Here is a 27,028-nt window from a genome sequence, read left to right as displayed (position 1 = left end):
ATCCCTTTGGAGCATGTTATAGATGAGGTGCACGGGCGTACGCATGAGGGAAATGTCCAGATGGAGAGACCACAGGGCCTCTTATATAGATTTGGGAATCATAAACCTGCTTCCCAGGAGAAAATAGAGAAGAGAAGGCACCAAGAACATTTGGAGCCCCTGACCTTTGCTCTGTCACCACCTACTCCTCTGCCCCAGGCTTCCAGGTCAGTCCTTCCTGCTCACTGAGGGCCTTGTGGACTGGCTCACATTTCCCCACTGCCCCAATTCCTGCTCTTGCTCAGCTGCTCTCCCTCAACAAATTAGGTGTCGTATCAGGTATTGACCTTTTCAGGACAAGAACACCAGAATAAATGCCTAGAGACATCTTGCCTTCTCTAGCATAGCATTTGGGGACATAGAGGAGAGGAGGTGTACCTTACGTAACTTGGAATGGTAGGGAGTGAAGAATCTTACAGAGAAGCCAAAGAATATTTTATACAAATCTACTTTTTAAGAAAGGCAATTCTTTTCTACATACAAAGAACCAAAAATACTCGTTTTGTCCTCCTTTTTTTGTGTGTATCCACTCACAGCTGCTAAGAATTAATACCAACAACGTTGTTTCTTCTAAATAACTCCTTGGGAAGGCACTTAAGGCCTCCATTTATTATCCAAAAGTAACGTGAGGACAAGAACAGAAGAATTATTTCGTAAAGAAAATAATCAATGAATCATTTATCAGTTTTCCTGCCCTTTGTATAACAAATTGTAATTAGTGTGATGTCTTTGTTGGCAAGTGCTTATCAGACAAAATGCGGTATAGAGGCAAAGGAAGATTCTGTAAAGAACTGTGTTGTTTTGAAGACCTAATTGTGATGTTATCTCTGGAATTTTATGTGATTACATTGCTAATTTTTAATCTGGTATCCTTAATAGCGTCAAGGTTATTAGGGCCTACCTAGAGTTCTGAGTGCCCACATTATATAACACAATCTTGGCATGGTGAACATTTGGAAATAGGCGTTTGTCTAAGATAGAAAAGAGATTCAGAAAGCTCTGATGGCCTTGAACAGGGCACAATTTTGAGAAATGGAATGTGGCAACATAAAAAGAGGTTTTATCAAGCATCTTTCTAAAGTGCTTTCATACATTTTCTCTTTGGTCAAGAATGTACCATACCCTGTCAGAAGGGTTAGAATTGCCTCTCAGACACTTTATCTGAGACTCTTTGCTCTACTTTCCCCAAAGTTTGTTTTCACACATATAATTAATTTTTGAGTGCCTACTACTTGTGATACTTGTTGGAAAATTAAAGATAAATGGGACTCAGTCTCTGCTTTCAAAGCATTCACACTGGCGCCTAATGGGAACACGGGCCTGTAAACAAATGATTTCAGAATGATGTAATAAGCATGTTAACGTGGCAATCATAGGAACAGGGACGGCAGATGAGGGAGACTCACTCATTTGAAATAAGCCACCTACTCACTTATGGAATCTCTGAAGATTACTAAGATTCCCACAGAGCCCATCACAAGTAACATGAGAAAGACCCCAGGGTGGAAGGAGGCCAAAGACCCGAGGGAGGAAGGGGGCCCTCATGCTGCCCCTTCTTCCCTTATTTAATCAACATGGAGTCCCTGGATTGCCTTTGAACATGGCTCTGAACAGGGCTAAGGGGATAACTTTTAATGATTACTGAAATCCAGTCATATGACTATGTGATTTTAGTCGTGGCTTGTGGAAATAAATGTGCTTTTCTTAGGAGTATAAACAAAAAATGCTAACAAAAAAATGAAGCTATTTCTACATATCCAGAACTATTTTTTTAAACAGAGAGCTAGCAGTCTCATCAATCAATATTACAAATGATATTCATTGATTTCCAACTGCAAAATTATGCATGAATAAACAGCAAAAAAGAACACACCTCATCTACCCAACTCTTTAAAGGTTATGGCCTGCTCTTGGAAACATGTTTGTCCCTTATCTCAATACCTGTATTGACTTTCAATACCTTCTAAAGAACCAAAGATCTCTCATACCCTCTTATTCCTCTGTTTTCAGAGGATGTGTGTTACCAAATTAAACTGTGTAATAAGTTATTCTTAATTACATTCTGACATTGTCTCCTCATAAAGGAAAACTAAATAATTATAGATAAATAGATGGATACATGGATGGATGGGTTGATGGATGGATGGATGGATGGATGGATGGATGGATGCCTATATCAGCTAGCTAGCTAAGTGATAGAATAGGTAGATGTAGATAGATAGAGAGATAGATAAATACATAGACAAAAGATAAAGCTGCTCCTTTGGGATCTTTAACCTCTTCGATCATCTTTCAATGAACTATGATACTGCTTAATTAGCCTGAATGACTACCTGTAGCAACACTGATTCTTGAATTGATTTATGTGACCACTCAACAGATATGTCTAGATATATAAGATATATGTCTAGATATATAATACATCATTCCTCATCTGTCTACAGCCTTTTCAAGGAGGTAATGATATAGGTAGTCAATATCCATCAGGTGATATTCCTTCAACAGTCTCGTAGGTCTCCCATAGGCCACATTTAACAATTTGGTTACTCAGAAAACTCTGCGACAGGAAACAGTCTGTGAGCAGGGCAGCATCAGGCTCTTCTCTTTGTGGGACACCTAGAAGAATCCATATTCTCCTGGCATCCAGGTGACAGTTTAAGTGTAAAGGAATGGGCCTCATGTCAGACAGGTGGGAACTGTCTTGGATTCAAAGATTTATGTCTCTCAGGAATCAATATCACCTTAACTATTCCCTAGGGATAGCTCAAATCCCACACAAGGATCATGACAATTAAAAGACCCCACACTCAGGAAATCCTAAAGCTGTGGTTTCCTGTCAGATATTTATAGGTTTTCTATCTTAGATGCAATGGAGAAATTTATCACTTTATTAACATTTAGATGTACAATATATTGCAAAGATTGTAGTACAGGGAGGGTTATACCGTACCTCACCACCAGTTTCCCATATTATGATTAATAGCATCTCACATTAATGAATTTATCAATTTGTCAATACTTTGTTTTTATTGTAAGCACTGTTGGTCTACCAACAGTTGACATTCTATCTTATTAGGTTGCAGGGTAAGAGAACTGGAAAGTTAACTGATGATCAAATTCTCATGCAGAAGGGGAAAGGTAGCATTGGATGTTGTATGTCAGCCTTAAACAAAAAGGAGAGGCATTTTAAAATGAAGCTTTAAAAATGTTGAGTAGTTTTAGATGTACAATATATTGCACAGATGGTAGGTAGATAGTGTTACACTGTATCCCACATCCAGTTTTCTCTATTATTAGCATCTTACATTAATATTTTTCATTTGTCACAATAAATGAACCATTGATATATTACATTATTATTAACCAAAGTTCAAACTTTACTGAAATTGTCTTAGTTTTTCAAGAAAAGTAGAGATGTTTAACTGGTGTTATATTCTATGTCTAATCCATTGCACCCTTAAAATGCTCAGAAAACACTCAGGGTAGTGGAGAAGAATCATTTCAAGTCCCTAAAACCCCAAAGTCTTTCATGTATATGAACCTCAGGTCTACTTGCTGATGTAGTAGTGCCTACACGTGTTATTTTCAACGCCCTGTCAATAGATAACATCATACACACACACACATGAACACACACGGCAATTTTGGATTTGATTTTTACATTGCAGTCAGGTGTATAAAAGCGAAGTTATATATTTTAAACATTTGTGTATTTCTTAAACTTTCTTTTCAAGGATACACATGGATCTGATGTGTCTTTTACCCTCCCCACCAAATAGCGGTCCCCTTGACTTAGGGCAGTGAGGGTCTCTTGTAGTTGTTTATTATGAAAAAGTTGTTCTTGGGGCTGAAGTTGTGATTAGAACCAGCTGGGGAAATTGTATTTGAGTAGCAATGACTGAAATTTACTCAGGGGATGCAGCTTTAATTGATCTGTGCAGTCCCCTCATCCCATTTTTTAATAAACTCCCCAGGTACTGTAATGTGCAGCCAAGGCTGGGAACCAGCGCATTGGAAAATGCAGAATTTATCTCTTTAATTCAGATAAACATATGAAATGTGGACCTTGTGTATTAACATGAAGCCTGGAAGACTCCTAAAAAACTCTTCCAGGGCCTCCTGCTTTAGCTTTGTTTCCCCTTTGCCACTCAAGCAGAATTAATTACTTCCTACCTAATAACATATTCAAGCTTCTTTTATTTTAATCATCATGTGGAATTATAATTATTTTTTCAGTGCCTGTCTCTCCAGTTAGACAGTTGATTTCTGAGGCCGAGATCATGTCTTGTTTCTGTGACATAGCCTCAGCTTTTAACACAATTCTGGCACATAGTAAGTTGCTCAATAGATATCCTTGAAAGGGAAGGTGAGCATAAATCAGAAAAAAATAGAGAAAGTGTAGGTTAGTATTAACTGAAAAAATTGCTTCTTGGACAAGCACTCACTTCTAACTATAGGAAATTTAATGTAGACAAATTTGTATTTTCTCATAGTCTGATATTCATCAGAAATATGGCAGCTATGAATTCTTTTATTTAAAGAATTTAACCCAGCATCTCATTTCAGAAAATAAAGAAACGTATATTAAAGTAGGGATTGCTAACGAGTGAATGGCTAGTTCTATTAAGCCATAATAAAATTTAAATAATGTCAGCCCAGGACTTTTACATTTCCTATGTCAGAACATTTGCAGTCATTGTTGGAATCAATGGATCATACACTTGACCAGCTGGGATTGTCTGAGTTTCCACACACAAAGAGATGGATGGGATGCTGTTAGTTATTCTCTTTAGACCTGAATTCAATTTTGATTGAATATGTTTATACTTGTGAGCTTATAATTATCCTTGAGATCATTTTAAGAGATGGTTTTAAAGGTTTCCTTTTTCCCTTCTCACTAACTACTGCTGTGTTTTCAGAGAGATTTACTGGCATAAAATATTTCTGGGGACATTAATAAAAGGGAAGAAAATCCATAGTTTAGTCTGAGTCTAAAAGCACAAAGCAAAGGGGGTGCCAGGCATCTTTCTACTGAGTAGCTTCCCCACTGGTCAATGTTAGGAAGCCTGCTAATGACAATCCTACTCAGAACTTTTGGAGAGGAGGGAGAAACTAACAAAATTGCAGAAAACTGAGGAATTCCAATATTACTAATCATTCATTTTGAGTCATTTATTTACTCAGTAAATATATGTTGCTTGCTTACCATATATTTATTTCAGTAAATATATGTTGCTTGCCAGGTCCTGGTAATGACAGTGGTGATCTTCCTTCCCTTGTTAGTAGGATCTACAGCTACTTATAACTTAAGGTTCTCCCCCTCACAGCCCAGACATACACACAATTCTAAGATCCGAATGTCTGTGCCCTGCCTCAAATTCATAAGTTGAAATCCTAACTCCCAAGGTGATGTGAATAATGTACCAAACCCTGTCAAGAGTTTTAGAATTGCCTCCCAGAGACTTTATCTTGACACCGTTTGCTCTGCTTCCCCAGTTTTTCATTCCAGTATTTAATCACTGAGTGTTTCTGCTTGTGATACTTGTTGGAAAGTCAATGATAGTCAAAGAAGTTCAAAAACCGGTTACTTTGGACTTAATAAGCAAATGGACTTCTAGGTGGCTTTTGAAAACCTAAAGTACTAGTAAGTAGAGGGCTTCTGTTTTTTACAGTGATTTTATTAAGAGGAACGGGCTAAAAGCATCGGAGCTGAATTGGAGCTCTGGGGTCTACACTGTTTCCACTGAATCATTCCTACTGTCATGCTTTCACTCATTGGCTCTGTCTGGCAATTCCCCTCTCCACACCCTGATTTTAGTCATCCAGGCTAAGTTTAAGTACTTGTAACTATCGCCATTTATTTGTGGCACTAAAACAAAAATGCTAAAGACTGGGTGCCTTAAACACCAAAAGTTTATTACTCACAGTTCTGCAAGCTGGGAACACCAAGATTAGGTATCTGCAGATTCTCTGTCTGGTGAGGACCTTCTTCTTAGTTTACAGACAGCATCTTCTTGCTGAGTCCTTCCATTGCAGAAGGGATAAGAGAGCTCCCTGGGGTCTCTTTTATAAGGGCACTAATCCTATTCATGACGGCTCTACTCTCATGACCTAATCACCTCCCACAGGGCCCACCTCCAAATACCATCACATCAACATATGAATATGTGGGAGATATAAACATTCAGTCTATAGCCATAGCCAAATGCTTTTGCAATCAAGATGGTAAATTCTTGTTGAGATTCACTTGGGGTGGCAAAATATTAAAGATATATTAGGGAAACTTATGGATTAGTCTCAAACATTTTGGAAGTCTGAAAGGTTTTATTGGGACAGAGCGAAGGCCGCTGGCCAGTCCATTAAGTTAGGGAGAGATAAAGATGACCGAAAGTCTTACCCAACACCCATTTACCTCCACTCTGTTTACTCATGTTAATTTTATGCTGGGTGGTCTCTCCTGGGAATATCAAAGGGGAATTACCTGACAATAACACTTACCCTGGGCCTGGGAACCAAAAGCTTTTACAAGCCCTAAAACCACTGTTTTAACCATGTTAATTATTCACAAGTGTGTTAACTTAGAACCTCTGTTATGAATAAAAGTTGGACAGACAAAGGGTCAGGGTCTATTGGTTGCATGTCACCCTCTGAAAGCAGCCAACGTCCATCTCTAGCCCACTTGAAACACTGTAATGGTGTAAGAGTGCATTCATTCATCTGTCATTGAGTCAGGATCTGCAGGTCAGACTTCGGCAGCAGTAACCCATGTCTCAGGTGGTGACCCTGACGTAATTGAGGGCACAAAATCTTCCTGAGCAGTTGCCAGTCAGACTCCAGGAGGGCAGGGATCCCATGCACTCATGTACTTCCATCCATCTCAAAGCCTCCATGGCCTTCAAAAGGTTGAGCTGCCCTCGGGAACCAAAGCAAGCACTAGAATTTAGCTGATAGGTAGAAATGTTTTGCAAAACGTTGCTTACAGATTCAGAATTTAAACTGATTTTGATCTCTTGGGAAAGAAATATGAATTCTAATTTGATTTCAATCTTTCTGGATCAAAAAACCTTTTGTACCTATCTTCAATGATGGGAAAAAGTAAAATACCTTTCAAGCCTCCGCTAATCCTTCTACTGATGTCTTCTATACCCATGATTCAGATGTGCTTTGTAGACTAGCACAGATCTTCACTGCTCACTTCTGCCATAAATGCTTCACAAATTTGAAAAAAAAAGTGGTAAGCCTCTGTTAGAAAGAAAATGATTCTTCTCACTGTGCTTAAGAGCACTGATTAGGGCATTGCTTCAGTTGAACCAATGACTACCATGCACTTCTTCCTATACCTATATAAAAATAAATTTCTGACAAAAATATGTAAAATCTAAACATGTCTATGTTTTTCATGGAAAGAGAAAATAATGATGAAACTTTGTAGTATTGAAATGTTTATTTTTCAAAAGTAATCTTTATTAATAATATTTGCTTCTTTTTTATGGTTGTAAGTTTATTGCATTTCTTTTGTCTTATAAACATTTTGATAATTGTTGAGTTTCATAAGTTTGATAGAAGAAATGCCATTAATACCTCTCATTTATTTTTCATTATCTGTTCACATTAAAATAAATTGTCTTTTGTAATTATGCATACAAATAATTGGAATATTTATGTAAGATTTTGTGTGTTTTTTTAGTTTTAGAGTATGAACTTATTATAAAGAAACTGTTGTAGATTAAACTTTTTTAAATTATACTTTAAGTTCTGGGATACAGGTGCAGAGCGTGCAGGTTTATTACATAATTATACATGTACCATGGTGGTTTTCTGCACCCATCCACTCATCATCTAGGTTTTAAACCCCACATGCATTAAGTATTTGTCCCAATGCTCTCCCTCGCCTCCCCCAACAGGCCCTAGTGTGTGGTGCTCCCCTCCCTGTGCCCATGTGTTCTCATTGTTCGTCTCCCACTTATGAGTGAGAACATGTGGTGTTTGGTTTTCTGTTCCTATAAGATTAAACATTTTATGATGAAAGGAGCTAAGTGCTGTGTCTACATGTGAAAAATCAAATATAATTCAATCTAGAAGGATGAAATACCTGGAATATTTAAGTAATCAAGTAATTCTAATAAAATGAGTTTGATTATTCCTCTCACCGCCATATCTTAGCCCATTGTGTGTGTGTGTGTGTGTGTGTGTGTGTGTGTGTAATGTTGCTTAGAAAATATAGATAAATACTTCCATTCTTCATGACGGTTTATTATTTTGGGTGAGATTATGATCATTAAGACACAGTTTTCAGAATATGCAATTTTATATCCTATGAGCTGTGTTTACTCTCTACAACTGTGAAACTGACCTAGTGAGAAGAAAGCAATAGGTAGCCTTTAAAATCTGTTTAACAACAAAAATTATTTTAATGTAGACGTTATGGACTGAATGTTTGTGTACCCTTAACGTTCTGAAATCTTACCTTCCTACTGTGGTGGTGTCAGCAGTTGAGGCCTTTTGGAGGTAATTAGGATTGGATGAGTTCATAAGAGTGGAGCCCTCATGATTCGGATTAGTGCCCCTAAAGTCATGAGAGAGCTTGCTTCCCCTCTCTGTTCTCCACCATGTGAAGATACAAGAGTTACAGTCTGTGCACAGAAGACTGCCCTCGCCAAGACTCAACCATGCAGGTGCCCTGATCTCAGACCTCCAGCCTCCAGAGCTGTGGGAAGTGAATTTCTGTTGTTTCCAAGTCTCCCGGTTTATGGTATTTTATTATAGCAACCCAAATTGACGAAGAAAGTTAGACTAGTTTGGAAATGGGTTTGTCTTCAACTTTCCCAAGTGAAGAGTCAAATTTCAACCCCACCCCTATTATTCTATCCAGCCTTTACTGAGTACTTATATTCTACTGGGTAGTAGGGATAGAAGAACTGATAAGACAGGTCCCTGCTCATTGTCCTCTGCCCATTCCCCTCCAAAAATGTCTTGGATCTGAATGCATGCCAGTCTCTACCTCGTCCAGTGTATAAATCTATTCCAACTCTGTGGTTATTTCACCATGCTGAGAGTGCATTGTGCTATGTCTTGAAGACATCTGTCTGGTATGTTTTAAAACATGTCAAGGCTATTATAAAATAAATGCATCAAAGCAATATTTTTGCCAGCTTTCAACTTATGAATATGGATTGGCTTCAATAATTAGATTAGGACACTACTTCAGAAGCCATTTATCTAATGTATCTTTCCAATTATTTCATCAAAAGATTTCCTGGAAATGAACAAGATATATTGAGGCCAAGATGTCACCTAAAAAATATTCTCTTTTGGTGGGGCATGGTGACTCACGCCTATAATCCCAACAGTTTGGGGGGCTGAGTGGGTGGATGACTTTAGCTCAGAGTTTGAGACCAACGTGGGCAACAAGGTGAGGTCAAGACTCTATCTCTACAAAAATAAATAAATAAATATAAAAATTAGCCTAGTGCAGTGGTGCTTGCTTGTAGTCCCAGCTACTCAGGAGGCTAAGGTGAGAGGGTTACCTGACCCAGGAGGTGGAGGCTACAGTGAGCTGAGATCATGCCACTGCACTCCAGTCTGGGCCACAGAGCAAGATTCTGTCAAAAAAAAAAAAAAAGAAGGAAGGAAGGAGTTATGTTTCAGGATAATAGCAAACTAAAGTTCACTACGTTTTGTTCTTTAGAACAAAAAATTCTAAAGAATAAAGTATTTTTGGATTGTAACTGGATAAATTAAATAAAATGAGCCACGTAATTTGATGGAAATATGTAGTTATTTTCAGATAATTAGGACTTGGGTCTTGGTTTCAAAAATTTTTTTTAAAAAAGGTAAAAGTATACAAATCATTAGCTCTGGAAGTAAAGGAATTTATTTTTCAAAGTTGAATGAGGGGATTAAAGAAGAGGAAAAGAAATTGAAGGATAAAGAAAGAAAATTGGCCAGGCACGGTGGCTCACACCTGTAATCCCAGCACTTTGGGAGGCGAGGTGGGCAGATCATGAGGCCAAGAGATTGAGACCATCCTGGCCAAAATGGTGAAACCCCATCTCTACTAACAATACAAAAAATTAGCTGGGAGTGGTGGTGCACACCTGTAGTCCCAGCTATTTGGGAGGCTGAGGCAGGAGAGTTGCCTAAAACCAGAAAATGGAAGTTGCAATGAGCCGGGATCGTGCCACTGCACTCCAGCCTGGTGATGAAGCAAGACTCCGTCTCAAAAAGAAAAAAAAAGGAAGAAAGAAAGAGAGAGAGAAAGAGAAAGAAAGAGAGAAAATTTAAACCTATGGAACTCCTACCATGTGCTGGCCTGAAGCTCAATTCTAAGTTCTATGCTGTATTTCATTAACCCTCACAACAACCTAATGAGGTAGGGATAATAATTCCCATTTACAAGGAGTAAACAACTAGTCAGTGGCCAAGCCAGGGTTCAAAGGTAGATTTCCTAAAGGAAGCCATTTGGAATCTGTGATCTAGAGACTGAGAAGAGGGAAGAAGCCTTTTGCACTGTAATGAGGAAGGAATGGGAAAGGAGATAAAGAGATTAGAACAGGCAGTGCTCAATTAGAGACTCTGAAAGCCTCTCTAATCGCTTTGCAAAGTAAGGGATGAGATCACCATGTGAGTGAGGGAAGATGTTCATGGGGCTCCAAGAATGAACAAAAGGATTTGACAAAACTGAGAGGCCTAAGTACAGACAGCCCGGGTGAGGCTTGCCTGTACACATAGGAATGAGCTTCAGTGTGCAAGTCTGATGGTGGGGGTTCCCCCGAGTTACAAATGGGGAATGTGTCAGTGGGAAGGCAGAATTGGTGATGTGGAGAGAGGAGAAAAGGAGCAGGAATGTGTGTGTGCACATGTGTATGCGTGTGAGCGTGTGTGTGCGTGTGCACACATGCCTGCGCATATAGAAGAAGATCATAAGTGAGTGTGGGTGGGTAAAAAATGAATTCAAGTGGATCAGTCTAAGGAGGGACCAGGAAGGAGAATAGGAGGAGGAAAGGCAGAAAAGTGAACTTGAGAACTCCCAAACCATTTTGTTTGCAAGTTGTTAGCACGGTATAATAATACTAGATGATAGATTTGTAATTCTAAGTAGTAAGACAAAGAAAATATGCCTGTTTTAAAAAAAATCTTAAATTTGATAGCAAATTAGGGATTGATTTCTTAAAAACAGTCCCCAAAGTACAAATGGTAAGAGAAAATATGGAATACATTTGATTAATTTATTTTTAATTTAATCATTAATAAATTAATGTATTGGCTTTATTTTTTCAAATTTAAGGAACCTGATTATTAATTTTAAGTTAAAATGTAACAATTCAGAGATATAAAGTAAATACACAAGCCACAGTGGGAGGAGATAATTATAACACATACAAACAAGAGTAGCATAAAGCACACCTAAAAAACACTAAGGAAAATACAAACAATCCTTTGGAAAAAATATGCAATAACCTGAAGAGGCATTTCACAGAAGAAGAAACATGAATAGCTAATAAACATGTGAAAAGATTATCAGCCTCATTAGTAATCAGAGCAATGCAAATTCAAAGCAAAATTAAATATCATTTTACACCCACCGGATTGGCAAAAATTTTAGTCTGAAAATATAAGTACTACTGAAGATAAAGAGCAGCAGGAGCTCTTCTATGCTGTCCATAGGAGTATCAATTGGTTCAAATCCCTTGGGAAACAATTTGGAATTACCTTGTAATTGAACATTTGCTTACCTTTCTACCTAACAATTCTACTCCTAGAAATTTCCCTAGAGAAGAACTAGTACAGGTGTGTGAATGTTCAGAGAGGTAATGTTTGCAAAAGAAAAAAGAAAACTGGAATCATCTCAAATATCCATTGACAGAAGAATGGCCAAATAAATTGTTATGTATGCATAAATGGATTTTACTATGGTAGTAAAAAAATGAATGAACTGCAGCCATAAGCGTTAACGGAGATGGATCTCACAAACAGAATATTGAATGAAAAAGACAAATCACAGGAATACATACAAAATGATACCATTTATGTAAAGGTGAAAAACTCACAAAACCAAATAATATTTTGTTCATGGACACACCCATGGATAGTAAAATGACATTGAAAAAGTATTGAGTAATCCAAAAACTAAAATAACAATTACTCCTGCCAGGGAGACAGAGGATGGGAATGTGTCTGAATTGACAATGCTCTGTTTCTTTTATTTACTTATTTTTAAATGTTTTCAGAGACAAAGTCTCACTCTGTCACCCAGGCTAGGGTGCAGTGGCACAATCACAGCTCACTACAGCCTGGAACTCCTGGGTTCAGGCAATGCTTCCACCTCAGTCTCCTGATTAGCTGGGACTACAGGCATGGCTAATGCACCATTTCTTAAGCTTGGTGGTTTATTATTCTATGGGCCTATGAACACATTACCTATAGTCCTTCATATGTATGAAATATTTCATGATAATAACAAAGGCAAATCAAGGCCAAAATTAAAGGGGAAATAAAAAGCCAAGTATATAGAAGAAAATTTGGTATTGGTCTAAAACATACAAATTTAGTTTAAATATATAAATCTGTGACCTTCACTCTGAACTACACTGGCTCTGAATTGGCTGGGCCTTGCAAAGTCATAGTCCTTTGAAAGAATGGTTGAATATTTAAAAAATGGGAAAAATATCAGTTTAGTGTTTCACTTTTAATAGGTAAGAAATACTTTATTATAATGAATCTGTCAGTTTAACTTCTGTACATAAAGAACACAAAATTACTAAAAGAATTTGTAATCTCGAGAATATATTCTGTGAAACACCAGATGTTAAAGATTCTGTACACAATTCATTGTGTCAGGACATGCTAGATACCATACCCACTCTTAGAAATTCATAAATAAGCACCTAACATGGCTGCTAGATTATTTTTCCCAACTTTAAAAATCAAATATTAATGAAAAATTAAATTTTCTCTATGAGAGTCGTAGAGAGATTACAAATGAAGTCTCTTGCACGGTCTAAAAAATTCCTGCATCAAATGACATCTCTGGGAGGATTGCTCTCATTCTTTGGTTCTTTGCCCTCTGCTTACCTCTCAAATGTTGGTGTTCTTTAGGCTCATTCTTGTTTCTCTTCTCTTCTTGACCTCTTTTTCTCCTCTGCAATCTATAATCTGATCATTTCAAGATCTCTCTATTCAGACTTTTCCAGATTCATGTTCTAAATTCATACTGGAATTTCTCAAGCTATGATCCCACAGGCATCTCTGATTTAACACATCCAAACCAGACTCTGTTACTTCACATCCTAAAATAGCTTGGTCTCTGGATTCTCCATTTTCATCATGGTGTCGCCAACCCATCTAGTTTTCAAATTAGAAATCACTTCAACTGGACTCTTGCATCTTCTTGCATTTATTTTGCCGTTTTTCAGGAGTGTCCTTGGCTGAAGGATTAGAGGACTCTGCTATCTCCAATCCTTTGTCACATCTTAGTCCCCAGCTTTATTATGTCTTTTTTGGGTCATTGTATCCCAATATTTCCCATAGGCAGTTCATAATTCACATAGCATTATCATCAACATTTAAACATGTTATTTCCTGTTAACATGAAATAACATGTTCTGTGATTTTTCCTGTATGGAGAACCTCCAGAAACTCTATACAGGTGATAGCCTGTTAAGGTGACAGTGTGTTAGGTGATACTTGGAGGGCCAACACATTTTTGGTAGTTTAGAAAAGGAAGTGGCCATCTTTTATTGGGCATGTTGGAGAAGGTGTTGATAGAAGATGATATTTCTGGGTATTAAAGTATGACTAGGAGTTTGCCTGTTCGATGAAGAGGGACAGAGACAGCTGTGGAGTCTTGACAATTTATCTTTGTCTTTGCGTCTGAACTAGTGGTGAATTTGACTACAGAAAGTCTTGATTATCATGACGGCCAGTGCTGTCATAACCCTAAGCTTTGTGTACAGTAGAAAAAGGTAATTCTTGCTCAAATCCGGGAGGCAGAGGTTGCAGTGAGCCGAGATTGTGCCACTGCACTGCAGCCTGGGTGACAGAGCGAGACTCTGTAAAAAAAAAAAAAAAAAGAAGAGGGTGATTCTGCAAAAGAAACTATCAACAGAGCAAACAGGCAACCTATAGAATGGGAGAACATTTTTGTGATCTTTCCATCTGACAAAGGTCTAATATCCAGAGTCTACAAAGAACTTAAACAAATTTATAAGAAAAAAACAAAAAACCTCATTAAAAAGTGGGAAAAGGGCCAGGCACGGTGGTTCACGCCTGTAACCCCAGCACTTTCAGAGGCCGAGGCGGGCAGATCACCTGAGGTCAGGAGCTTCAGACCGGCCTGGCCAACATGGTGAAACCCCGTCTCTACTAAAAATACAAAACTTACCAGGGCGTGGTGGTGGGCACCTATAATCCCAGCTACCCAGGAGGCTAAGGCAGGAGAATTGCTTGAACCTGGGTGGCAGAGGTTGCGGTGAGCCAAGATCATGCCACTACACTCCAGCCTGGGTGACAGAGCGAGACTCCATCTCAAAACAACAACAACAACAAAAAGTGGGCAAAGGACATGAACAGGCATTTCTCAAAAGAAGACATTTATGTGTCCAACATGTAAAAAACAGTTCAACATCACTGATCATTAGAGAAATGCAAATTAAAACCACAATGAAATAGCAGCATCTCATGCCAGTCAGCATGGTAATTATTAAAACATCAAGATACAACAGATGCTGGTGAGGCTGTGGAGAAATATGAATGCTTTTACACTGTTGTTGGGAATGTAACTTAGGTCAACTATTGTGGAAAACAATGGGGTGATTCCTCAAAGACCTAGAACCAGAAATGTCATTTGACCCAGCAATCCCGTTACTGGGTATATATCCAAATAAATATAAATCATTCTTTATAAAGACATGGGCATGCATATGTTCATTGCAGCACTATTCACATTAGCAAAGACATGGAATCAACACAAATGCTCATCAATGATAGACTGGATAAAGAAAATGTGGTACATATACACCATGGAATACCATGCAGCCATAAAAAGGAACAAGATCATGTTTCTTGCAGGGACATGAATGGAACTGGAAGCCATTATCCTCAGCAAACTAATGCAGGAACAGAAAACCAAATACCACTTGTTCTCACTTATAAGTGGGAGCTGAACAATAAGGACACATGGACACAGGGAGGAGAACAACCCACATAGGGGCCTGTTGGAGGGTGGAGGGGGAGGAGGGAGAGTATCAGGAAAAATAGCTAATACATGCTGGGCTTAATACCTATGTGATGGGTTGGTAGGTATGGTAAACCACCATGACTCATGTTTACCTGTGTAACAAACCTGCCCGTCCTGCACGTGTACCCCAGAACTTAAAATAAAAAGAGTTAAAAAAAAAAATGAAAAGAAGATCTTTGTAGGTGAGGTGTTACTAAACGGCAACTAAAAGAAAAAATGTGTTTCTCTATACTTACAACAATTCTGGAGACCAAATATGTGGAGTTTTTTCCCATGCTGACCAATTCTCTGACACCAGCTGGGTCTACTATAACTCAATTCAGTTCTGACACCACCCAGAGTTAGCACAGACCACACAGTTAAAGGCCTCAGCCCCACAAGGCTGCCCTGCACTTCGAATGTCAGTTGCAAACCTGGGCCTCTCATATTTCTGACCAATCAGCAATAAATCAGTGCTGCCTACAACTTCCTCCTTAGGTTGGATAATTTTCCTCACAGCACTTAGGAAAGCAGTTTATTTACTATTGCTGGTTTATTAGAAATGATACAACTCAGGAGCAGCCAAAAGGAAGAGATCCAAAGGGCAAAGGTTGTGAGATGGGGAGCTGCATGCCCTCCCTGGGCCCACCACCCTTCCAGAACCTTCACGTGTTCACCAACCCAGAAGTTCTTGGAACTCCATTGTTGAGAGGTTCTATGGTGGTTGCATTATGTAGGTAGAATTGATTAAATCAATGGCCATTGATGGTTGAGCTCAATTTTGAGCTCCTCTCTTATCCCCTGAGGTGGGGGATGAGGCTGAATGTTCTAATTGTCTAATCATATGATTGGTTCCCCTGGCAACTAGCTCTATCCTGAAGCTGTCTAGGGAGCCCACTCACCAGGCATTCATATTACTCTGGAGATTCTAAGGGTCTTAGAAGTGCTGTGTCAAACTAGGGACTAAGACCAAATATAATAACAAAGGATATTCCTATCATCCCTATCACTCAGGAAATTACAAGAATTTTAGGACTTCTGTGGCAGGGACTGGGGACAAAGATCAAGTGTTTATTTCTTAGTACATCACAACATCATAGTATTTCTTCTTCTGGGTTGATGCAGACAGAACCAAGGTGCAAGTCTTGTACAAGGAGAATTTCTGGTCCCACACACTTCCAGCCTCTGCCCAACCCCTAGCCCAGTACTCATGTGTAGGGGACACACTCCACAGCCCTAACCTGCAGCTCTGATTCTGAATCAGCAGTTCTGTACATTATATGGCCCCATGATTGCCCAAGCAAATGTAGCATTTGCAGCTCTTATCTTTTGCAGCTATTCTATCTTTGGCAGCCGGCTTGCTGCTAGGTGACAGTTTCTCTTAAATTACTGAGATGAGCCAATCAGTCCACACAAATGGGAGTTTTCATAGGCCTGTGACAATCTCCAACTAAAATGTGGTTTTCTACCCAAAGCTTTAGCGTCTTGCTTCATATAAAGTACAATTTCATTACCAAATATCAAGTGCCTTCCAAGCTAATGAGGTATCTTTAAATACATGGACCTAAGGCATGAACATACTGATATGAATGAAAACACTAGTCACACATTAAAATAAATTAGTCAGTGTCTAACTATTTTAGAAAATACTTTAAATAAATACAGGAGAGTAAATGGTATTTATTCATTCAATCAACAAATATTTATTGAGCCTCTATTATATAAGAAGTATTACCCTAGATCCTGGGAAAACAGAGATTAACCAAATAAACAACACTCATGAAATGTGCAGTCTAATGGGAGGAGAAAGACAATAAATTTAAAAATCTCTACTACTTTGAGTGGTGATAAATGTTGTGGAGAAAAGTGAAGTTGGATGAGAAGACTAGGAAGTGCCCTGGTGAGGCATGAAGGCATTTGATATTTGATGTAGGGTGGGCAAGAGAGAACCCTCTCAGAAGGAACTGTTGTCAGGAAAAGATCAAAAGCCCTGAGCTGGAAGAGTGTGTGTGTGTGTGTGTGTGTGTGTGTGTACCTGGCCCGCTTCTTCTTCCTTCAGTGTTTGTCTTTCTACAATCAGTTTAAAAGTGCAATTTTTATACTAAAAACATTAACCCATTTGAATTCCATTATGTGACCAACATTTTATCCTCACTTTGTCAATGTATTTTTCTTTCCTGATTTTTTTTTTGCACCAGTGGAATTTTGACCAGAATTGTACTCAAATATATTAATAATTTGGGGAGAATTTACATGTCTGCAGCTTTCAGTCCTCCCATTTAGTAAAACTGGTAGTCCAGTCTTGAAAGTCCCACAAATTTTTATTAAGAGGATTCTTTGGTTTTTAAAAATATTTTTGCTGTTATTAGGAATGTAGGATTATTTTGGTTCATTGTACTTAACTGTCGTTTCTGGTTATAAGAGAAAGCTATTATTTTTTGAGGCACGGTGGCTCACACCTGTAATCCCAGTGCTGAGAAAACTATTTGTTTCTAAATGCACATGGTTCTGTATTCGGCCATTTTATCAAACTCCTTATTTGAATAGTTTTTAGTTTCTTTCCAGTATTTTTAAACAATTATTTCATCTGGGTATAATATTTCTGTTTCTTCTCATCATTAACATATCATGTCTTAATTCCATTCACTAAAATTGCCAGGTCAACCTTAATGAAAAAGAGATAACAGTATACACATTTTTCTTGTTCCTAATTTTAATAACATATATTGCTAATATTTTTACAATTCTTGTGATGCCGGCTATTAGTTCAACAGAGGTGTTCTTTACTAGGTTTTAAAGAAATATCCCTTTAGTCAGCGATTAAAACATTTGGATTGGATGTTGCATTTTATCAAATTCTTTTTGGTATCTGTCAAAGAAATGATAAGTTGTTTCTTCTTTAAAAGGCTAATATCATAAATTAGTTTAATATAAGAGTTATTAAAATGTTTGTTAGAGAACACTTTTTCCACAGGCTGGTCCATAAAAATAATTGAGGGTGGGGAGATTATTGTCTGATCAAATAATTTAGGGAAATGCTACATAGTATATTTTCTTCTTGGAGATTAATTAGCTCATTAGCATACTAAAGGTACTAAGAAGTCCAGTAGTCAAGAATTCCATTAACTTTGTTAAACCCTTCATTTCCAAACATTACCTGTCCCCCATCCCCCACATAACACTTATTAGCATCCCCTTGACTTGGTTCAATCTAACACACTTGAGAAGTGTTATATTAATAGCTTTCCTTACATTAAATCGTCCTTGCACTCCTGAAATAGAAACTTCTTGGCTATGGAGTGTGGCTTTTTAATCTAGTGTTAAGATCAGTTGGTTGGGTTTTAATTGAGGATTTTTGAGTCTTTAATTATAAAGCGGGTGGTACTATCATTTTTTTGTCTCGGCCCCCTTTTGGCTCTTTCTCTGATTTTAGTGTCAGTGTGATGCTCGATTGGTGATATGAATTGGGAAATGTTCCACATTTTTCTGGGCTCTGGGACAATTTATGCAGCATGGGGAATTATCGTGGGATTTTATTTTCTTAATTTGAAATATTTTCTACAAAATAGCCAAAAGAGAAATTAACCCAAACACAGTGCTAACCGGTTGTCAGTGAGCTTGTAATTAAACCCCTCTGTTGGTTTTATTTTCTTTACTGATGAGGCTTCAAGTGTCTCCATTTTTCCTCATTGTGAGTAAACACGATTGCTCTTTGCCCCAGAGGGTTGATGGTTCAGACAGCCTACTCTGCTTAGAAGCAATCACTCCTTGCTCTTGTCACTCCAGTTCACTGCAGAACGGGGAAGCATCAAAGTCAGGTCAGGGAAGCGGGAAATGATAGAATCCCAGGCAGGAGAATCAAACTTCTCCCTGAGCCTGTTGTCCCTGAGGCTGGGAACAAAGTGGGGTGACAAGTATGAAGGCCTGGAGGGAGGGGAGGGAGGGAGGCAACAGAGGCAGGTGAATTGTGAAGTCTAGAATCCCAAGAAGAGGTGGAAGAGTATTGATCCTGTTTTAAAAACACTTTCTTTGAGGCCGTGTTGAGAGAATGTTGGACATTTACAGTCTGTAAGTGGGGAGAGGGAGTGTTAAGTCCACTTCTGAGACCAGTTCCTCCCCAAGTCACAGAACTCTTTATTCAGGGAGATGCCATACTATTATAAACAAAATACTTCACACAACTAAGGGCTTAGGCATAAAAACACATAAAAATTGATATATACCTTCTTTCCTGGTATGGGGATTACTCTTCATTAAAAAGCAAAATACCAGCCAGGCGCAGTGGCTTACGTCTGTAATCCCAGCACTTTGGGAGGCCGAGGTGGATGAATCATGACGTCAGGAGATCAAGACCATCCTGGGCAACATGGTGAAACACTGTCTTTACTAAAAATACAAAAATCAGCTGGGTCTGGTGGCGCATGGCTGTAATCCTGGCTACTCAGGAGGCTGAGGCACGAGAATCGCTTGAACCTAGAGGTGGAGGTTACAATGAGCTGAGATCGCACCACTGCACTCCAGCCTGGCAACAGAGCGACACTCTGTCTCAAAAAAAAAAAAAAAAGAAAGAAAGAAAAGAAAAGAAAAAGCGAAATACCTTAGCCATGCATTCCAGCCTCATAGCAGCTGCCTAGCTATGTGTTTGGTGTTTGTGAATGAGTACATGGTGTTTGTTAAATAAAGACGTGTGTCATCTTTCCCTGTTTTCATGCAATAGATGCATTTCTAAAAGGTGGAGCATAAATTAAAATGAGAGAATTAATCTTTTTTCCAGGTGAGATATATTTATACACACACACACACACACACCTATATATCCTCAGGCACTATATGTGTCTGTTTTTAAATCCATTTTTAGTTGGGGTTTCTGAGCATGGAAACTTTTTCACCTCTCCTTATCCTGGTACTCTTAAGGTATAATAATGGTCTCAGACACTTCAATATATTAAATTTTGAAAATTACTATATTAATATTCAAAATTGTATTTTTCTAAATAATTTGATAAGTTGCCAGTATTCTCTATTGTTTCTTCATATGCTGGGTAGCTTGTGCCTTCATCTAAAATACAAATTGTACATAATACAGTTATTTGGCCAAATATTAGTTGTGTTTCTTTTGAGACAAAAAAGGAAACTGCTAAGATTATGTATCTCGGAGTTATTCTCTGTAGTGTGATGAATGCTGAAAACAAGAAACATGTATAGTAGAAGAAAACAGTGGTGATCAACAGCAAAGTGGTTCCCTCTGCCCCTCTCCACACCCGGCTCCTCCCTTCAGAGAAGCACATTGATCTAAGTGAATTGTTGGGAGAAACTTACAATCCATTCATCCATCCAAGGATCCCTCCACATTGCAGGCGTATGTTTAACATGCTTATTGTATGCTGTTTCTTCTCTAGTAGTGTACAGCAAAAAATAATAATAATCAAAGGAAAATTTTGGCGGTCTGTTGCAATATGAAATCAGGATTTGAATGCCTGCAATATTACAGCCAACACTGAGTTCTTTGAAGTTCCTTGATTCTCACAAAGCTAAAAATCATTCCTTACCCTTGATTAGAGAAAAATCTGATTTTCCTGTTGCATTGCCTTCTTGAAGGAGATGACATGGGAAAGTGCCACGATGAATTGTTGAGGCTGAATCAGACGATATTGATTTTGTGTCTAACCCAGCTGTACTTTCTCAGTTCCCACACCTCACAGGGAAATACAGAGAGGCCATTTCCACAATAAAGACACCTGTGACTAGATAAAATTATTGGTTAGGGACATGAGAAAGCATATTTTTCTCCATAGCCATGCTTGCATGTTTTTTTTTTTTAATTTTACCCCCTTTTCTGCCTCCCCTTTTTGTGATTGTATAGAATATACCAACATTGTGAAGGGACATCTTAGGGGGTGAGGCTGGTTCCCTGGGACTGGAATCTTTGCTGTGTGAGCCACGTCACCACGTCATTCCCCTGTGGATGTTCCACAGTGGGTGGAGGTACTAATTTGAGCTCTGTACCCAAGTCACCTTATGGGCTGGGTTTTAGTCATGTGGAAAGCAAAGAAACAGATGTAAAAGACAACATGCAGAAAGAATGAACACAACTCAGTGACTAACAGGGCATGCAGGATCAGGAAGAGCTAAAAGTCAAGAGTGCCATTCATCTCCTGGACAATGAGGTGCCCCATCAAATTCATCCATTAATTAATCAAACAAAATCATTCAGGAGCTGGAGCCATTCATTCTCTGACACACTCTGTGGCTGTATTAATATCGCCATTAATTCCTGGACCACGAGCAGAAGGAAACAGTACTTAACACCATGGTTGTGAGCGCTTAGTTTTCCTTCTCTGACAATGTGCAAATCAACTGTTCAATTTTAAAAAGACTTTCACAGAAATCTGGGTACCACCCGAATGCACCAGTCCTATTCACAGCATGCTAGTTTTGGAGAATTGCTCCAAATGCAGCCTCAGGTGAACAGCAGCTGCTCTTCTCTGCTCAAGGCTACTTAAAGAAGTGGCAAGTCCAAAACCAAAAAGTAGCCTTCTGATAAATGAAATGACACTTCTGAGGCTCAACATCATTGAAAGAACTTTGTGCTGACACGCAACTACGGAAACTTTCCTATGGGAGGCTGGCATGCAGATGTCACCGTGGGGCTTTGCTGATTGTGAAACTGGAAGCCATCGCAGTAAGTGGATGCATGGAGGCAAACGAAAGCAAGAGGACGGGCTTGCCTGCATCTGTGGGATGACTTGAGACAGTAACTGCCACCAGAGTCCCTTAGGTGTGTGCTTTACAACTGAAGGATGGTACAAATGACACTCTTAATTTTCTGAGAGTTTGCTTTGCAGTGAAGATTTAAGACATTGAGATTAATTTAGTTAAATTGATATTTCCCCTTGTGATTTCAGAGATTTAAGAATGAATAAGCCTCTTGATGTTGATATATCTCCGGGGGGGGGTTCAATAAATTACAGAAGCACATCTTGCCATTTTTTGGAGCTTCTGCATCATTTATTCTCCTTTCTAAGGCATACTGTATATGGCCAGGACTTTGCTACAATTTGTTATTTATAAAAAGCACAGAGCACATTTCAATTCTACCAGATCAAGTCAGGGTTCTAACTGAGCTGTGGGTCAACTGACTAGAAAAAGGAGTTTAAGACCCAGCTCTGGATGTAAATGATGACATGGATGTCTGTGAGTGGAATGGTTTGGATTTGTATCCCTTCCCAAATCTCATGTTGAATTGTAACCCCCAGTGTTGGAGGAGGGGCCTGGTGAGAGGTGACTGGATCATGGGGAGAAGGGGGATTTCCCCGTTGCTGTTCTTGGGATAGTTAGTGAGTTCAGAAGACCTGGTTGTTTAAAAGTGTATAGCACCTCCTCCTTTTCTCTCTTCCTCCTGCTCTGGGCATGTAAGATGTGCCTCCTTCCTCTTTGACTTCTGCCATGACTGTGAGCTTCCTGAGGCCTCCCAAGCCATGCTTCCTGTGCAGCCCATGGAACCATGAGCCAACTAAACCTCTTTTCTTTGCGGATTTCTTTGTGGGGCAATCTCAGGTAGTTCTTTGCAGCAGTGTGAGAATAGACTAATACGGTAAGGAACTTCAAGTGGTAATTTGGGTTGGATTCCTGACATCTCCTTGGTATATCCTTAGACACATCATGGAGTCTCTCTGTTACATCATCATTGAGAAAACATCAGCAAAAATGCTTAAAATGTTTTGGGAAAAATTATGTTGGCAGATTCTTACTTAGGAACAGGCTGCATTCCAAAATTATTCAACTAAGTTGGACAAATTGAGTGTCTACTATGTGCCAGACATAATCGACTTGGATAGATGGAGCACCTTTGCCAACAAGTAGTCCTTACTGGCACGTTTCCAGTTCGTTTGCAATTCAGCTGTGTATAAATTGGGATACATTTTCCTAAAGAGACAAATTTTAAAACAGCGGTTAGATTCTCAGATGAATTCTCAGAGGCTAAGTTAATTCATAATGAAATGGAACTCAACTTCTAATGGAATTCTCAAACCTAACCACCATTTACACAGTGATTTTTAACCCTGGCTGTTGCATACCACATCATAACCACCTAGTAAGGCTTAAAAAATTTAATAAATACCAATATCCAGACTATGCCCACAGGACAATGAAATCAGAATATATTACCAGTAGCAATGGTGAACAACGGAGCTTGGGAAAGAGGAGAGAGGACTGGGAAGCAATGCCTCTAGGGAGATCAGGGCTGTGACTAGGGGAAGGGGCAAGGGTTCCAGGGGCTGGAGGGTGAGGTCTGAGGTATTGTGGCATTGGTGGCTAGCATAACAAGAGAAGATGCCTCTGGAAAAAGCAGGACTGTGGGCTTGTACCCTATCGGAGATTTTTGTCTTTTGACAGTAAACCATTTTTTAGGAGTAAGAAGATGGTGCATGGGGCTAGAATATTCCACTCCAGAAGCAAAAGGATTGGTGGTGTGATGGTAAGGAGAAAGCTGATAAGAACCTAAGTGGTCAGCATCACTCATCAGTTTCCTTTTGTCCGGTTCATGAGGAAATGAAAGAAGCTACCTTCAGTGCACCTTCTAACTTGTGGGTGAGGCTTTCACAAAACGTCATGCCTCATGTTTACCCTCTGAATATGTAGTTCTTTTCAACATCTTGGCCCGATTGTGGGCCCTTAAGACTCAGCAGACATAAGGGGACGGGAAGGGAACTGAGGGAACCACCAAGAGTGCTCCAAAGGCAAGAGTTGGTAGGTAATTCTGCTCAACTACAGCCGCTCTGTAATAGCTTTCAGAGTTCAGGAGCTCTTACTTTCAGTGACTTCTTTTCAATCCTTGCAGTCAGAATTCCAGGGTTGAGAAACATTGGCCTGAAGTGTTACCACCACGTGGTGAAAGCAAATTTGCTGGGTAGAGGATCTCCTCAGCTGTTTTGCCAGATTCTTCTCATTTTTATAGCTGGACATGGAGATTTCCTTTTTGTTTTGACATTCTGTCACCGTTACAATGTAGGAAAATCTGTGGATATACAACATTCTCGTGTTTCAAGTAGCTGCTCTCAAATAAAGGACATTTTCTAAGTTCTACTGTGTATTTTTCCCTGGAATTTTCTAGGATATATTAGTTTGGCTCTGTGTTCTAGTTTCCTCTTTATGACATTTTGGCTACTCCAGGTCAACAAAAATACTGCACTGGAAGAATTCCAGAGATAGGTGAAAGTTATCTGTCCTGCTTGAAGGGAAGAAATTACTACTGTTTTCTTCTCTTTGAGAGAGATGGCCCCTAAATTGTTGGAATGTATCTCTTTTCTTGACATTTTCTGATGTTCCTGATTCTCTTTTCCTGGTGAGGGCAAAATCACTTATTGTGGAAGAAAGGAGAGGAGACCCTGGTTCTACAGGTTTCTAGAGGTTCTGGTATGGGGAGGGGTATGCACAGAAGGACTTCTTCCTAGGTACAGATTTACTGTAAGCAACATACAAACAGATCTTTTTATCATAGATTGCCATCTAAACTCCTTGCTTAGTGAAGGGAAGAATTTCTTTTGTGGAGGTGGTTGGGGTCTTATCCATAGTGTTGATACATAAGGTAGTCAATTAATGTCAGCCTATTGGAAAAATGGCAGGCTTTAAAGCTTCCTCTTTAGATTAGAGAAGCTAAAATTCTAAATTCCTGCAGATCCATATGTCAGTTGTTGCTTCTGACCTTTCCTAATTGAATGAGCCTCCTTCTAGTGAGTTTGATTAAAAAAAAAAAATTAATAGATGGGGTTGCTGGGGTAATCGCTTAGATTTTCCTATTGAAAATAAATATTCCTTCCAAGTAATTTTTTGGGATGTATTGAGCCGAAGTCAGAAAAGTGGCAATAGCTTCAAATAGACATGAAGTGGCTATAAAATTAGTCTTTTTTAACTAGAAGAAGGTCAGAGCTGCTTTATATTTTTTAAATTTCACTTTTATGTGTGGCTCATTACTTATGCTCTGGCTGAGGCTCATTTAACAATGATTCCAGCGGTACTGGAGCCCTAAGCAACAAGGCTTGGAGACCTAGCCTCCTTCCCTGGGGTGAAATCACCTTAAATTGCTCTTAAATACTTGTTAAAATTTTCAGTTGCTTAAAAGTTTTTTAAAACATAACTTTTCTTTTGAAAGCAAACAAGGACTCAGAAATGATTTTTGTCAGAATAAGTTTGGGTCTGACTCTCTCCTATTACTATTTCTAAAGGAAAAGTTTGGTTTAATTCAAGCTCCAGTTAAGTCAAAAACCTAAAGAAAAGCGAGTCATTTCATTTCTCCTCTAAAAAGTAAAGTGGCAGGAAAAGTTCTTTTATCTGTTTCTATGTATTCCAACCTGATTACAATCTTTTTTTTTAAGTCATAGGAAAGTATATGCAGAAGGAATGGCTGATAGGTGAACTAAAAGAGAAAGCCAAAATCTCTAATTATCTTTATCAGGTTAGCAGGGAAGCAGGCACCTATCTATGCCTTAGGTAGGGAAGGGTGATTAGCATTCAGAATACTGAAGCCCACATCAATTTAGAAAGGGCATGATTTTAAGATAAGTTGAAGGGTAAGTTAGAAAGAAGCAACTTTTTTCTAAGCTTAAGTATAAAACTAGGCTGAGATCAAAGATGGATTGCTAATAAGAGTCAAGGATTAGTTGGAAGTAAAGTCCCTAATTATGCCCAGAGTTTTTAATAGACTCCATTGTGTTAAAGAAGATCTTAGAGGTCAACCAATCCAACTTCGATCTTTGGTTACAAGGAACAGATGCCTTCCCCAGCTGGTCCTAGCCGGGAATTTATTTCAAAGTTATAGAAACTAAGCACTGAAAGAAAGCCAGGCTTGGAGAATGAAGGAGATTGTAGAACCTGATATTTATTTCAAGATTTAGCTCTTTACTTCTTTGAAAATTGAAGCAGATATCCTCATCAGCAGCTTAAACTACTGTTTGTACATGACTATGGGTGAAGTTCTAAGATATGCTTTGAATTGTGAAATTACAGGCACAAATCTGTCAAATGGTAATAGTGTCTCTATACTAAAAATGCAACTGTACATTTACAATTTCCCTATGTTACTATGTAGCTGCATTTACAGATTGCTGATAATGCTGAAAGACCCTAAGCCTACCTAGACCAATCCTCTTATTCCACCACTAGAGAAACTGTAGCCCGGGAAGAAGTGACATGTTCATGATTTCCCAGAGGTTTAATAGTAGAGCCAGCAGAAAAATGGAGATCCTTTGGTGGCTACTATATCAGATGTGATGCTTTGTGCCATATGGGGAGTAGTGGCCAAGAAAGAACTTAGTAAAGAACCTGAGTTCTCTAGTGTCAGACTGTCCTTGCACAAGTACTTTATACTTTCCTGAGCCTTCATTTATATAATATGGATATTAGTACTTCCCATAGGATGGGGTTGATGTGAGGAGTCAATGAGACAACAAATGCACAGTTATTGACACAATGTCTAGTTCATGTAAATGCTCTAAAAATAATAGCAGTTATCAATTGAAAGGCAGCAAACCACCATGTCATGTGTATACCTATGTAACAATCCTGCACGATCTGCACATGTACCCCAGAACTTAACATAATATATATCTATAAAAGAAAAAAAAAGAAAAATACTAGCTTTTTGCTGCATAGCAAACAACCCTGAAACTCAGTGATTTATAAAAATATTTTTATTTCATACTTATAGATCTGTGATCAGCAATAGCTTTGCTAGGCTTAGCTGGACCTGGCTCCAGTTTTGGGCTCATGTTG

General features: G+C 38.8%; 1 protein-coding gene and 1 long non-coding RNA gene across 2 annotated transcripts in view; one reads left to right on the top strand and one right to left on the bottom strand.

Annotated features, from left to right (window-relative positions):
• ST6GALNAC3 (ST6 N-acetylgalactosaminide alpha-2,6-sialyltransferase 3) overlaps positions 1 to 27,028 on the top strand; it is a 570,108-nt gene that overhangs the window by 527,239 nt on the left and 15,841 nt on the right. The gene's annotated exons all lie outside the window — the stretch shown is intronic.
• The window catches only part of LOC116564088, a 69,765-nt gene continuing 61,491 nt past the window's right edge, over positions 18,755 to 27,028 (bottom strand). Inside the window, exon 4 of the long non-coding RNA XR_004274714.1 lies at positions 18,755 to 19,046. This is a non-coding gene — a long non-coding RNA (uncharacterized LOC116564088). The remainder of the gene's footprint in view (positions 19,047 to 27,028) is intronic.

The sequence above is a fragment of the Sapajus apella genome, unplaced genomic scaffold (assembly GCF_009761245.1).
Source record: "Sapajus apella isolate SASKATOON/1434 unplaced genomic scaffold, GSC_monkey_1.0 scaffold36, whole genome shotgun sequence".
In the NCBI taxonomy this organism is placed as follows: Eukaryota; Metazoa; Chordata; class Mammalia; order Primates; family Cebidae; genus Sapajus; species Sapajus apella.
Note: the sequence above shows the minus strand (reverse complement) of the source record. Positions and strands in the feature narration are given on the sequence as shown.